Source organism: Pleurodeles waltl, chromosome 1_2, assembly GCF_031143425.1.
Source record: "Pleurodeles waltl isolate 20211129_DDA chromosome 1_2, aPleWal1.hap1.20221129, whole genome shotgun sequence".
Taxonomy (NCBI): domain Eukaryota; kingdom Metazoa; phylum Chordata; class Amphibia; order Caudata; family Salamandridae; genus Pleurodeles; species Pleurodeles waltl.
The window spans coordinates 860,872,763-860,889,069 of NC_090437.1; positions in this window are offsets into that span (position 1 = coordinate 860,872,763).

The window sequence follows — 16,307 nt, forward strand, 5'->3', positions numbered from 1 at the left end:
GACCCAAGAATGCTCTGACCTCAGTCTGGGTTTTTGGGGGCTTCCAACCCATGACAGTCCCTATCTTGACTCACAGGGGCTACGCCTTTCCCATTGTCCATCAGGTGTCCCAAGTATACCACACATCCCTGCCCAATCTGGCACCTACTGACCTTGATGCGCAGGCCTGCCTTCTGCAGAGCCTGGAGCACTTCCTGGCAGTGAAAAAGGTGGTCCTTCCAAGTGCTACTGAAGATAGTTTTTGTCATGCAGATAAACAGCTAAGAAGGCCTTCATACCAGTACGTACCTGGTTCAACAACCTCTGGAAAGTGACAGGAAATTTATTGAGTCCAAAGGGCATTACACAAAATCAGCAATGGCCCTCTGGAGTGGGGAAGGTTGACCTGTGCTTGGCACTGTCTCTTAGAGCACTCTGCCAGTACCCTGATGTAAGAACAAAGGTACTTAAGTACTGGTTAGTCCCTAATCCGCTAATCAGTCAATCGGCTCATCATCCCAAAGAATGGGATGAGCATCAGTCTTGGTCACAGTACTGAGCACTGTGCAATCCACATGTAACCTCAGTTCAGGTGTGGTACCCGGCAGGGCAGCTTTTGGTAACAGAACCACAGGACTGGACCAGGGGCTATTGAAGAGAATTATCACTCCCAGCTCCAGCATTATAGAGACTTTACTTTTAATGCTGGCCTTCACCTTATCCAACAGCCTGTCAGACTTATTCTTGACAGGAAGGTTGTCACCTGTGTCCACATCATAAGTACATGGGTAATCCCTGTAGTAAGAGAGAACAGTGAGGCAGAGTTCCCCAACACTTGACAACAGTCACTCTGAATGATTACTTCTTCCACACTCCTTCCATCTTTCTCCTTGGAGTCCAGGAGGTCAAGGAGAGGGTCACTCTCTGCCTCCTCCTCTTCATCTGTCACCAACAGCAGGCTTGAGCTCAGACCTCTCAAAGTGGGGTTTGAGGTGATTGGTATCAATCAATCAATCAATCAGTGCTTTTAAAGTGCAGCTCATCACAGTGCCCCCAGGGCACGAAGGAAACCGCCTTTCCGTTCTGAGGAGCAATCGTGCTCCTGTTGGTACCCCCGGGGCGAGGACCGCTCGTTGGAGCTCCCCCGGGGCACCGGAAGGCCCTGCCTTGGGCCGGAGTGAAGCCGGAGACGGGCAGGAGAGGAGGAAGCCTCTCCCTGCCCTTCCGAGCCCAGAGGGGCTCTCTGTGGGATCGCGGGCGGGCCGAAGCCTCGCCGGAGGCTTGCCCTGCACAGCCAGTCCCTGGCTTGGCCCTTGTGTGGGCCAGTACTAATTTATTTGGGTTCCCCCTATCGTGGAGGGCCAGTCAAGGCCCGGGGGGCCCTACAACGACCGCATGTTTCCAAGGAGGGACCAGCCCCTGATACGGAGGGGGTGCGTGGCGACCCCCTCCTTTTGGCATTCTCCCTGGACGGTGACCCCCCTCAGGAGGGCCAGTGGAGGTCCGGGGGGGCTCCCAGGGATCGCGGGCCCCAGGAGGGGCCCTTTAGGAGTACAGAGGGGGTGTGTGCCACCCCTCTCTCACCCAGAATTGCCAGGAGGCCCCCGTTTTGCACAGAGTAGCGCCGGGGGCCCCATTTCTTTTAATTCAATAGGCACTGGAGGTGCCTTCATCAAGTCAGGTACTTCTAAGTGACAATATATATACCACAAGTTCTTATTAGAGAGTTTATTGCATTATATATTGCCTACCTGTTCTATGATGTCTTTATACATGTGTGCAAATGTTCCTTTTATGGGCATGACTTGCTAATATGTTTCCCTAACTTGCCATATGTTTTCTAATGTTCCTACTATGGGCATTTAATGATATTCTTATGACAAGTGTTCTAATGTGATAACGTGTTTCCTGACTACTGCTTATGTTGCAGAATACTGAGTAACCTGTGTGTTATGTGTGACTACTGCTAGTTTGCAGAGTAACTAATGTGTAATGTTCTGACAACTGCTAAGGTAGCAGGATAGTACTGATATGTGATGTTTGGTCTGATAATTGCGTTGTGTACAATACAGTATATTTTCATATAACCTGGTGTTGAGTTTACTTTGTGGTGGGGATATTGCGTCACATGTGTGTGTGTGTTGTGCTAATGCTTTACACATTGCCTCCAGGTTAAGCCTGACTGCTCGTGCCAAGCTATCAAGGGGGTGAGCAGGGGTTATCTTGGACGTGTAACTCCCTTGCCCTGACTAGAGTGGGTAAGTTCTGCCTGGCTCAGGTACATACCGTAGCCAACCAGAAACCCCATTTCTAATACCTGCTAACCTAGTAATACAATATCTTGCTAGACCAAAACACAGTTTCAATTAGGCCTGGGTTGAGTTCACAGAGTCCTACTCCGTGGAATTTAGTGAAATTAAAAAAAAACTCTGTGGGTTTCTGTGGAGGTGGAGTTCCGTGACCCGCTGAGTCCTGAATGCACCTGATCTCAGAATCGCTAAGCAGGGTTGGGTGCTTAGCACTTCAGGGATAAGGCACATTCAGGAGAGGGCCTCGTCAGTGAAAGCTGCTGTTTCAAGCCTCTTGTGCACTAACCTGTCCTCTGTGCGGTGCACACAGGACAGGCCGGTTATGGCACTCTTCAAGGTAGGGGTCCAAGTCACAGCTCTAAGAATGACACAGCTCCCTAGCAATACTTTTTGCAGCAGTTAAAAGTCCCAACTTTAGGAAGATATTTGATAACTTCCCCCTTGTCAATCCTACAGCTTCCAATCAACTACAAGATGTTTTTAAGTATAATTCACCATTTTGCAGTTGGAGCATACTAAGACACTCAAGCAATCACACCAGTGAATGATTTTTAAAGGTAAAGTCGAGTCAACTCTCAAATGAACACCTGGTGTTCAATACAGGGTTTGCTATTCTTCAGACATTTTTGTCTCCACGTCTAAAACGGGCCCAAGAGGTCTGGTCAATGACAGCAATCTCTCAGCAGAGCTCCAGGGAGAAGCTTGCCCAGGTCTCACTTCTTCTCTAGTAAGGCAGCAGGCATTTTCTTTCAGTTTTCCTTACCTCTCCCAAGTTTAATTGTGTACTGATGGATATTTAGAAGGCTGTCAGATGAATAATATACAATAGCTAGAAATTGTTTACAAAACCCAACCCAATTCTTAAATAAATCCTGCAGCTCAGTTAATTTTGCAGCAGGTCCTATTTATTTTCATAGAAAACTAGCCCAGATTGCTGTGCTCAGGGGTCTTCCAAAATGAGGATATTTCCTAAACTTTACCCAGAGCCTGACTTGTTCAAATGAGGATGAACCTCTGATAAATACCCTCTCCATGGTTGTGGTATCAAGTTCCCCATACCAATTACAAGAGACATGATTTATAGAAAGTCTCCCTCTTCAAATGACATTCTGACACTAGGCTCTATATAAATAAACATGCTAGAATGGCAAGTCCCAAGATAAGTGGCCAGACTCTGAAAGGGAGTTCTATTACTCTAGGGAGAATGGTATTTCACAACTTACACAACTTAATCACTGTCACATGTAAAGCCTAGCAGAAATGAATTAGTTACTAGTTTTTTTCTAAAGTTATAGTTACACTGTACCTTTGTAACCTACTTTCACAAATGGCAAAGTTTTTTCTTTTAAATATGAAATATACTGTGATTGACCTTTTGAATATTTTCCTATCCCAAATTGTTAAAAAAATACTTTTGATCATAAATATGTCCAATGAAAAATGTCTTTGATTTCATTCTACTTGCTGACAGTCTTGTGACTTCACTTTACTGCAAGGGCAGATGCTCATGTTATACAAATGAATACTTCTATTTTATCATGCGTTGAACCAGAAAATATATCCCACCAGTGATGTGCATGGTGTACCCATATTTCTAAAACTGTTTTATTAGCCCATTCAGTTTTTTTTGTGATGACACTATACTGAATGGTCCATGTTTATTTATCAATATTGTTTGGGAATAATCATGACACATGTAATAAATTGGGTTGCTGGTTGACTGGGTTGTGAGCATTGTCAAGCAGCAGCCACAACCCTTGTCAGGGAGAGGCAGAAGCCAACCCTAAATTAACCTGTGCTTTACCTTCTAGTAGGTTAACATAGAACAGTTAGGCTTAACTTTTAGGAAATGTGTAAAGTATTTGTGCAACACTTCAAACAGTAATAAAGTGACTAAAACACTACAAAACAGAATTCTATACCAAGTTAGAAAAGTAAAGCTATTTAAAAAAAAAACAAGACAAGATGGAAACAACCAAAATCCAATCATTAGAACCGAAGATATGCAGGATTTAATATTTCAGTGAAAATAGTGACAAAAAGCACAAAGCAGCAGCTGTGGACATCTGGTCGCCAGACTGTGACAAAGTCACAATTTCAAGTTGTCCATGATGGAGAGTGGACTAACTATAGGGAGTCAGTTTGGGCTTGCTGAACAAGTATCCTAAATACTCATTTGCTGAGCATTGCACGGATCCAAGTAGAAGAAATGTAATTCAGTTGAAATTATGTGTCGATTCTGAGTTGCAGCAAGGCTGCAATGAGATATCCTGTTTTGTCATTGAAGATCCTGTCAACTAGGGCTTCTGTTGTGAAGTATGGCATCAAAGATGCATCACGCAGTCAGGGCGCTGTGTCTGTTCTGAGGAGCTGAGAGACTTTGTTGCAGAGTCAATAAAGGATGTGGGGCACTACACCAAGGTAGTATTGTGCAGCGGCGTTTCTGAAGAAGCAATGGGCTGCAATGCAATGCAGGTCTTTAGGTAGGTAACGATACCAGCAGCAGCGATGATGCGTTGGTTCTACTCGTATTGCACTGTGTAACAGAGGAGATGCATTGGTTCAACTGGATCCACAGAGGGTGGCAGAGTGCCTTAGGCCCATTTCCAAGGATCAAGGCCTGGGGTGGAACCAATTGTCAGGTGTTAGACTTTTCATCCTTGGCGTGGTCTCCATTAACTTCTGTTTCCCAGATTGTTGATGTGTGCTGGACTCTGACTATACTGTTTTTGTTACTCTGGGCACTTTACCACTACTAACAAGTGCTAAAGTGCAAGTGCTCCTTTAAAAAATGTGTATGTAATTGGTTTATCCATGATTGGCATATTTGATTTATTATTAAGTCCCTAGCCACCCACATAAGTAGCTCTGTAATCATGTCTCAGACCTGCCACTGCAGTGTCTGTGTGAGCAGTTTTAACTGTAAATTCGACTTGGCAAGTGTACTCACTTGCCAGATCTAAACCTTCCCTTTTCTTACATGTAAGGCACCCCTAAGGAAAGCCCCTAGGTAGCCCCAAGGGAAGGGTGCAGTGTATGGTTAAGGTAGAACATATACTTATGTGTTTTATATGTCCTGACAGTGAAATATTGCTAAATTCGTTTTTCACTGTGGCAAGGCCTATCCCTCTCTCAGATTAACATGGGGACTACGTTTAAATCTGATTGAAGTGTAGATTCCCTTTTGGAGCAGATGGACATGTGGAGTTTGGGGTCTCTGAGCTAACAATTTAAAAATACATCTTTTAGTAAAGTTGATTTAAAGATTGTGGGGGTCATTCTGACCCTGGCGGTAAAAACCGCCAGGGCCAACGACCGCGGGAGCACCGCCAACAGGCTGGAGGTGCTCCCATGGGCATTCTGACCGCGGTGGTACAGCCGCGGTCAGAAACGGAAAACCGGCGGTGTACCGCCGGTTTCCCGCTGCCCTGGGGAATCCTCCATGGCGGGGCAGCTTGCTGCGCCGCCATGGGGATTCCGAGCCCCATACCGCCATCCTGTTCCTGGCGGTTTTGGCCGCCAGGAAGAGAATGGCGGTATAGGGTGTTGTGGGGCCCCTGGGGGCCCCTGCAGTGCCCATGCCAATGGCATGGGCACTGCAGGGGCCCCCGTAACAGGGCCCCACTAAGATTTTCAGTGTCTGCCATGCAGACACTGAAAATCGCGACGGGTGCAACTGCACCCGTCGCACCCCTTCCACTCCGCCGGCTCCATTCGGAGCCGGCATCCTCATGGAAGGGTGTTTCCCGCTGGGCTGGCGGGCGGCCTTCTGGTGGTCGCCCGCCAGCCCAGCGGGAAACCCAGAATACCCGCGGCGGTCTTTTGCCCGCGCAGCAGTATTCTGGCGGGCCCCGCCAGGCCGGCAACTACCGCCGCCGGCCAGGGTCGGAATGAGGCCCTGTGTGTTTGAAAATGCCACTTTTGTAAAGTGAGCATTTTCTTGCATATACCATTTCTGTGACTCTGCCTATTTGTGGATTCCCTGCCTGGGTCAGTTTGACAGTTGGGCTGGTTGCACCTCACACTAGACAGTGACACAAAGGGAGCTGGGATGTAATCTGCATTTCCTGATGAGCCATCTGTGCTAGGAGGGAGGGGAGGAGTGGTCAGTCACACCTAAAAGGGATGTGCCTGCCCTCACACAATGCATTCTCCAACCCCCTGCTGAGTGTCTGGGGCCTGGCCTGGGCAAGGCAGGATTTCACAATCAAGAGAAACTTTGCTTTGAAGTAGGCCTACTTCAAAGGAGAAAATGGGTATAAGAAAGGCACCCAAAACCACAGACTTTAGAACACTTCTGGAAACCAAGAGGAACCTCTGCCTGGAGAAGAGCTGAGGAAGAAGAGCTGCCCTGCCTTTGACTGTGCTTTGTGGAGCTACAGAGTAAGAGGGCAAAGACTGGACTTTGTGTGCCTTCCATCTTGTGAAGATCTCCAAGGGCTTGATTTAGAGCTCGCCTCCTGTTTGAAGTCTCAGGGACAGCAAAGACTTCACTCTGCCAGCACCTGGAGTATCTGGAGAGACTCCTACTCTGCCAAGTGGTGCCCATTCAGTTCCTGGGACCCTGAAAGGAGAAGCTGGCACCCTAAGAGGAAGAAATCCATGCACAGAACGCCGTGCGGGGAAAAGATCGACGCAACTCCAACCTGCGGCTGAAAATCAATGCTCGCCTACAACACAACCCGAAGATCAACGCCCGGGGCTGGAGAAACGATGCACCGCATCGCTGACGGAGGCTGGGGAGATTGCAACCCATGATGCGTGGTTTTCAGATCATCGTGCGGCTGGATTTCCGACACAAACACCAATGGGCGTGTAAAAACGATGCAAGGCGTGCTGACCGGATCGATGCATTGCTCTCCTGCGGAGAGAAGAAACAACGCACCCGACCCGATGAAAGGAGAAACGACGCAAGGTCTTGCTCGTAAGTGAAGTCAACGCATCACAAGCCCGTTTTGATGCACACTCACCTGTGTGGGGTTATTTTTGAAGCACCCAAGGTATATTTTCACGCTAACAGTGTTAGTGTGTGTTTAAAATCACATGAAGTCTCTTTTGGTATTTTCAGTGGTAATTTGACTTGTGTATTGTGGATTTTTGTCATTTTGGTCCTGTTTTGTTTAGTTAAATATTTCCTTTTTTTCTAATCCTCCTTGTGTCATTTTGTAGTGTTTTCATCAAGTTACTGTTTGTGTTGGTACAAATACTTTACACCTAGCACTCTGAAATTAAGCCTACTGCTCATGCCAAGCTACCAAGGGGGTAAGCAGGGGTTAGCTGAGGGTGATTCTCTTTTACCCTGACTAGAGTGAGGGTCCTTGCTTGGACTGGCGGTAACCTGACTGCCAACCAAAGACCCCATTTCTAACAGCAGGGTATAGTCACAGATGGGAAATCCAGGTGCTGGGGTCAAGGTTGTTGGAGCCTTTGCTCCGGAGGCTCAGGTCAGGCAGCCAGCCACCTTGAAGTCAATCTGGTGGTTCTGGGCTCAAGAGATGGAGGCCCAACCATCCATACTGAGGCAAGGGGTAGCAGGCAGAATGTCAGCACAGCAGGCCAGCAGGCCGTACTTCAGAGTAACAGCCAGCCAAGTGGCCGCCCTTTTAGCAGAACAGCATTTCCTTTTCCTGGCAGAGTATCCACAGTTCCAGAAGTGTACTGATGAGATGGTGCTTAAGGTTGATTATTTATACCCATTTGTGCCTTTGACGCTCCTCGAAGCATGCCTTTGAAGTGCAGAGGTACCCTGTCTTCCTTGACCTACCTCCAAACTTACTACAAGGGGTATGCATCCCTTCGTGTGGAGTCAGGCACATCCTATTTAAGTTTAAGTGGGGCTGCGTCTTTTTCCTCACTCCCATCATGCTAGAGATGGTCCATCCAAGCACACCTAAGCTCCTTATTGTGGGTGACTGTCAAGGAGGAATACACAAAGCCTAACTGTCAACTACACCCAGTCATGTGAGCTAGAAACAGGCTTCTGCCACTAAATGATCATCATAAAAACTTTTTTTCAGTCATCTTAAAAAGTACATCTCACAAGGTTACAAAATATAAATAAACAATTTAGGAATAACAGAATAAAAACATACAGAGCTGCCTTCCTACAAAGAGGGCGGGTCAGAGAACCCAACTGACAACATGATTCAACAACAGCTAAAAACAGAGTCGGAAACCCTACCCATATATACATATTTAGAAAGGAAATGCCCTAACGCCTAAAACATAAGTATTGCTAAATACAATAATAAAACCATCACATAATATTAAATGAAGAAGATCACTCGAGGCACTTTGAGTGTCTAATCCAGAGGGCCATCAAAAATGTTGGTACTCCAAACACCACAACTCTTGTATCAGTCCTAAGAATTATAAGCGCTTCATGGAGTCTGGTGCATACATAAATGGACTTTTCATCTAGACCGCAACGTTTTGTAATATGGAAAAAAGAATAAGAGGTATACCAGAGTTTTGGGGTCCTCCCTCACATTCTGGACACTGATCATCAAAATGGGCTTAAGTACACCATTTACTGCAAAACATATCAATAGTAGGGAGTGTCTTATATCTAAATTGAAGAAACAGTTCTGCGCCATGGCTGGCACAATCTCTTCAATAGTGAGTTCATATTGAGGGTAGGGTTTGAAATCTATGAATGCTAAAATGAGTGATCCCATAGATTTTCTCTCACTTTCCACCATGATAAATTCCCAGTCTATTTCTTTGATCCATCCTCATGATATCTGGGACAACTTCTCCGGATCTTTCCAGTATAATTCCATCCCCAATCTTCTCAAGAGTGCCCTAAAGGAGCATATCCCAGGGATATTACTAACACATGGGGACAGGATTAGATCAATAACTCCCAACCGGCATTAAATGGCTAAGGCAGGGAAATGGCAACTTTCTAAAAGTGGAATTTTTGGGAGATTGGCCTAATGCCTAAAACATAAATATGGCTGAATACAATAATAAAATCACCACATAATATTAAATGAAGAAGATCACTAGAGGCACTATGAGCTTCTAATCCAGAGGGCCATCAACAATTTAGGTACTTCAAACACCACAACTGTTGTTGTATCAGTCCTAAGAGTTCTAAGCACTTCATGGATTCTGGTGCAAACATAAATTGACTTTTCACTTCGACCTCACATTTTTGTAATATGGAATAAAGAATAAGAGATGTACAAGGGATTCAGGTCCTCCCTCACATGCTGGACACTGATCATCAAAAGGGGCTTGAGTGCACCATTTACTGCGAAACAATTTTGGAGAGTGTTTTATATATCTAAATTGAAGAAACAGTTTTGATGCCAAAGCTGGAACAATCACTTCAATAGTGTGTTTGTATTGTGGGTAGGGTTTGAAATCTATGAATACTAAGATGAGAGATCCCATAGATTTGGTCACACTTTCTACCATGATAAATTCCCAGGATCTTTCCAGTATAATTCCAACCCTCATTTTCTCAAGAGTGACTTAAGGGAGCACAGCCAAGGGATATTACTAACACACTGGGACAGGATAAGATAAATCAGTCTCACCCAGCACAAAATGGCTGAGGCAGGAAAATGACAACTTTCTAAAAGTAGAATTTTCTAAATCGTAATTTAAAATCTCACTTCAACATAAGTTAGGATTTTTCATTACAATTCCAAAGGCACCAAACATAAACAGATTATCTGCTCCATTTTTACAATTACAGCATATTAAATGTAATTAGTTAACTCCAATGCTATCCTACGGGAGAAGTGGGCATAGTGAAAAACAAATGTAAAGGCTTTTCATCACCAGGATATGTAAAACTCAAAAGTGCGTGTCACACTTTCTTAAATACATTTCACCCTGTCCTCTGAGCTGTCTAGGCCCTACCCTAGAGGTGACTTATTTGTATTAAAAAGGAAGGCTTGGGTCTGGCAAAAGGTTTATTTTTGCCAGGTCAAAATGCAGTTTAAAACTTTAAAACTGCACAAAGAGGCATTTATGGCAGACCTGTAACATCTTTAAAGTGCTACTTAAATGGATGGCATAATCATTGTTCAGGCCCACTAGTAGCATTTCATTTGCAGGCCCTGGGCACAGGTAGTGTCACTGTACTAGGGACTTACAGGTAAATTAAATGGGCCAAATGAGTATAAGCCAATTATACCACTTTTTAAGTAGAGAGTACAAGTGGTTTAGCACTGGTTAGCATTTGTAAAGTGCTCAGAATCCTAAGGCCAGCAAAGTTTAAGTTAGCAAACAGTAGGGTTGAATGCAAAATTTAGGGGCTAAACTACAGAAAGGACGCCAAGTCTAACACGTGTGTCCCCCAACTAAAAGTGAGAGAACTACTCAACCCCTTGGAAGTTCTCTTCACTAAGGAAGAAAACATGGAGAGACCATCAGCATTGATGTGGTCTGTTCCAGGACACTGTTTCACAATAAAGTCCATTCCCTGTAGGGAGATGGACCATTTCAACAGTTTGAGATTGTCACCCCTCATCTGCTTTAGCCATCTGAGTGGTCCATGGTCTGTCTGAGCCCGGAAGTGAGCACCGAACATGTATGGTTTCAGCTTCTTTAGTGCCCAGACCACTGCAAAGGCTTCCCTTTATATTCCACTCCAGCTAGGTTCCCCGGGAAGTAAACTAATACTGATGAAAGCTGCATGTTTATCTAGGGCCCCTTTGTTCAGCTTTGAGGCATCTGTCTGTTTAATGATTTCTTCTGAGACGTCGGGGCCTTGAGCACCAGTGCTGTGCACATGTTCTCCTTCAGGGTATCAAAAGCATTCTGACACGCTTCCTTCCAGATCAGATCAGATTCCTTCTGGGCTGCTTTTCAGAAGTCAGCTCTGTCAAGGGTGCAAAATTGGTGCCATACCCCTTGGTGAATCTCCTGTAATAGACAGTGGGGCCTAAGAATATTCACACCTCTGTCTGGTTCTTGGGGGGTTCCAAAGGCAGTATAGTTTAGTTTTGGGCATGAAGGGGCTGCACCTTGCCTCCTCCAACTTGGTGACTCACGTAGACCACTGAACTCTGCCATATCTGGTACTTACTGGCCTTGATAGTCAGGGCTGCCCTCTGCAGAGCCTGACACACTTCTCTGAGGTGGCACAGGTGGTCCTCCCAGCTAGAACTGAAGGATGCAATGCAGTCTGGCTAGGCAGCACTGAAGTTCTCTATCCTATCAGGGACCTGGTTGACCAGCCTCTGGAAGGTGGTAGGGACTTTCTTTAATTTGAAGGGCATTATCCAGAATTGGAAGTGCCCTTCTGGAGTGGACAAAGCAGACCTCTCTTTGGCCTCTTGGTCAAGATAATATGTCAGTAACCAGACGTTAAAACCAACGTGTTCAGGAACTTGACAGCTCTCAACCAATCTATGAGTTAATCAGGTCAAGGTATGTGGTGTGTATCAGTCTTGGCAACTGCATTGACTCAGCAGTAATCCACACAGAACCTAGGGTTTGGGGTGGTACCAGGAGGTGCAGCCTTAGGAACCAACACCACTGGACTGGACCAAGGACAGTTTGAGAGCTCAATAGCCTTTAATTCTAGCAGTTTGTAGACCTCCTCTTTAAGGCCGACTCTCACTTTATCAGACATCCTGTAGATGTTACTCTTCACAGGCATGCTGTCCCCAGTGTCACTACGATGGGTCCACCTTGTAGTGAGTTCAGCAAAATCAAAGTCAGCACACAGGAGAGTTGAAGGCAAAAAGGTAGGGGTAAACCATGCCAAGGATGCCAAGTCTAACACTAGGTAACACTACAGTCTAGTTCCTGAACCCATACAGTTTTTGGCTTTTGAAATAATCACTTCTAGGTAAATCTAGAGTCCAGTGTCCTTGTTAGGACAATCCTTGGTTTTCGCTAAGCATAAAATTGGTAACAATGCAGGTCATTCCGAAGGACTGTTAAAAACACCTTCATGTAGTTTAGGCTGCAGCACAGTCCTCATGCTGATTCATTTATTAGCTTTAGGAATGATGACAAATGGGTAATACATCAAGCCATCTTACTGACTACTCAGTGGTTCACCCTTGAAAGAATAACCTGTAGGCAACACTTCATGTCAAGTACATTGAACAGAAAAGAACATATGCAGGTAATACATAAAGCGATTTTCCTTGACCATTCACGTATTTACTTTCAATATGATCATCTGATGTAGCAGTGCATTTCAGTCCCTGTGTCCCTGCAGGTGGCGAACTGTGTATAATGTTGTGCATGTAATGAAGCAGATCAGTCACCATGAAGAATTTTTCATTTGTATTTCTTGAATGATCGCATGTAGATGAAACCTCTGTTCAGTTTACGTGTCCACTTATTCCATGTCCTCTGTGATAATGTCATTTATATAAGATCACTGGTAGTGCTCCCAAACCGATGTAAAATGTAATTTCTGTGATGCTCACATATGGATAAGCATGTTCTGACAGTGCCTATCCTCATTCACACAGTGGCCTACGGAGAGATACCTTGCACATAACAGTTTTCAGTAGAATTTCTGCACATTCATTCATTTACTTTCTCTTCCTATTCTTTGCTGACTCATTGATCATTTTGGATTTGGATACCGGTAGGGAATACATGACTTTGTCTGTAATCTCTGCTGCATCACGGACTCTGATTTCTTTTACATTTGATTTAACACTCTATAGCCAATACATGGTCAGAGATCTCAATATTTCTTTGGAACAAAGAGTAAGTGTGCTCCAGCTGGTGGTGATGAGCGTGAAATCAACACATTCAGTACATTCTTTAGTAAGAAGGCCATTCTTAAACAATGAATACATTTTCCCAAAAACTAAAAAAATGCCTGGTACAATTTGTTTAGTACACGGGAAGATAGCAAAACCAAGGTTTAGCACAAACTGTAGCATATGCATAACTGTAGCATATGCATAACTGCAGCATATGCATAATTGTGGAGTGGCCATAAAGAAAGATTAGCCACTATTACATTTGAATTACACATGGAATCTTTCAGTTTTTCTGTAAGAGACCTCTAACCTCCTGAATCATAGCAATGGTCAAGATAAAACTGAGCTGATAACATCATTATTGTGGTAGCCTAATAGATAAAACGAATTCCAAAAATCATAGCATAATTTGGAGAGGCTAATACATTTATAAATTACAAGAGGGTCTTTTTCTATGAGCAATGAATGACACCTGTAGTGAAAGTGAAGTCCCACAACTAGTCTTGTAGCCAGTTGTGCACCATTAATATTCCAAGTTACTGCCATCTTGAAATGTTATTCTTAATTGAACAATCATCGTCAATTCACATCCCACATGCTGGGCTATCCAAAAGCACAAGAACATCAATCACCTTTCCACCTTGAACACAATTTGCAAAAGAAGCAAATGATTACCCATAAACGATTTAGTATAGAGAAGCCAACACACTTCTGCCTTTGTCTCTTTCATAAAAGTTGGGGTTTTGCTTGATTACTTTCAAGGATGTATGGGGAAAGAACAGGTTAAATGACCATATTCACTGCAGTAAAGTGCAAACCTGTTTTTTTTTAAATGTTCTTTTTCATTCTCCAATAAAGCGTCATTCATTGGCTGCCCTTACATACACAAACTAACTTCTTGGTTTCATCTTTTAATTCACATTGACAATGTATAACTTGATCCTCTCAGCAAAAGTGGTATCAGTAGTATATTGCAAAAATATGTCATCTAAGTCATTAGGGGCCATATGTACGAAAGCTTTTTCCCATAGACACAGAATGGGTAAAATCCTTTCCTACATCTGGCCCTATATCCCTACTTCTTGCTAATACAAAGAGTCTCATTAGAAGAATGCTTATCTCAAGGATGTAAAAACATCTTCTTGAAGGCAAGTATGAAAGGTAGCATACCTCTCCCTATATTTATCGGAAAGAAAGTTACAAAACTGTAACTCAAGATCAATAAGGCTTTTAATTAAGCATCCTACTTTAACTCATTCATAGGAAAAATGTGTAGGGTGAAAAACAAAATGCAATGTTAGGGAATCCAAAAATTACCTTAATTTCATGAAATTACATAACATTTTGAAACACCAAAAGAGTGTACTGTAATATGGATAGGCCTTAGTTCTTAGCTTGTTTTAATGAAGTATTCTCAAAACATAGTTGATTTAAATCTTAAGCCAAATCATGTGAAGGATTGATGGTCCAGAAGATTTAAGGAGTTGATGGCATTGTGATCTGAATAGGGAAGACATAGTGAAGCTCAATTCTTTCCTTTTAGTTTGCCTGAAGAAATGTTGCCTCATGCAAATAGCCCTGGTGCCACTCTGCACTTGTACACATCAAAAGTGTCATGTAAAGAGGGTCCTAGTTAGGAAGGAAAAACTCCAGAACAGAACAGAAGATGAAGTGCTTTAAACGAGTTTGGAAGCAAGACGATAAAACATCCCTGAGACAGTAGAACAAAATCTAGAATATTCTTCCAGGCTGAAAAATCCAACAGGCAAACCGACTGGTAAAAACAGCAAAACATAAAAGACAAAAGCTATCTAAAGTGAGTAATACATGCATTGTAAAATTGGGAAAATCATTGCAATTCATCCTTTTTTAGCTACAAGCATCCTTATCCATGAATGGAGCAGGAATTTATTTCACAATAAACTAGTTGAATACGTCTTGAACAGGTGAAGTTCTGGGGGCAAAACCAGAGAAGATGGCCATCTTGGATAAGAATGTATTTAGCTCTAACCACACCCAGCATTACAGGAAAATAGCTTTGGCATTGTATGGCAGGTGGAAGAAGAGAGACTTGGGCCCTCATTATGACATTGGCGGTAAGTACCGCTTACCGCCATGCTGACTGCCGCCATCATACCGCCGTCGCAGCAGACTACAGCTACCCATTTTATGACACACACAAAGCAATCCGTCACTATACAACCACACACACAAGTCCGCCAGCCCAAAGTTCAGTGATAAACTGGCGGTAGCAAAACCCACACCGTTACGCCAACAGAACTACGGCCACAGCATTATGACCCACAAATCACAGCAGTGGACATTCAATGGCGCTAAACCATTGGAGGTACATACCGCTGCACTCAAAATACACACATGCAAACAAAACTACAACTACACACACCTGACACACATACACACACCACACCACTATAAAACACACATGCACATTAGCCACAACCGTTTACCATTACAAACAAGTGCCACAAGAGTGATAGCAAGACCACAGACAAGACCACAGACACACACCACCACCATCTATACACCATCCACACACCACAACACAGCACCCCACACACCCTCACCCACACCACTCACAATACACCCATGGCACTGCAACGACACCCCATGTTCTCTGAGGAGGAGCTAAGGGTCATGGTGGAGGAAATCATCTGGGTAAAGCCACAGCTATTCGGATCACAGGTGCAGCAGACATCCATTGCTAGGAAGATGGAGCTATGGCAGAGAATCGTGGACAGGGTCAATGCCGTGGGACAACACCCCAGAACAAGGGATGACATTAGGAAGAGGTGGAACGACCTCCGGCACCAAATAGCTGTACAGAGGACTGGCGGTGGAGCCCCCCACCTGCTCCCCCACAACTAACAACATGGGAGGAGAAGGTCTTGGCAATCATGCATCCTGAGGGCCTGGCAGGAGTAGCAGGATGACTGGACTCTCTATTACTATCACCCCCTACCTGCATGCCATTACAAACCCCCACCCTTACCCTCACTCCCATCACTTCACCACCTCACACACACCCTACCATCACAACCCACCCCTCCCAATACCAAGCCCTGCATGTAACACCAATGCACAGACCCCCATCACAGACCTACATGAACACTCATCACTAAAGCATGCACACTAGAGAGAATCACCTAGTCCAAAAAATAACTACTCACACAAGGTAAAGCTGACAGGGCAATAACAACCATAGAGGGCAACACACCCATGCACAAGACGACACATACAGAAACCATAACACTGCATTTACATCCCACACCCAAAGTCAAGGGAGAGGAGGTGCCGGCAACATCAA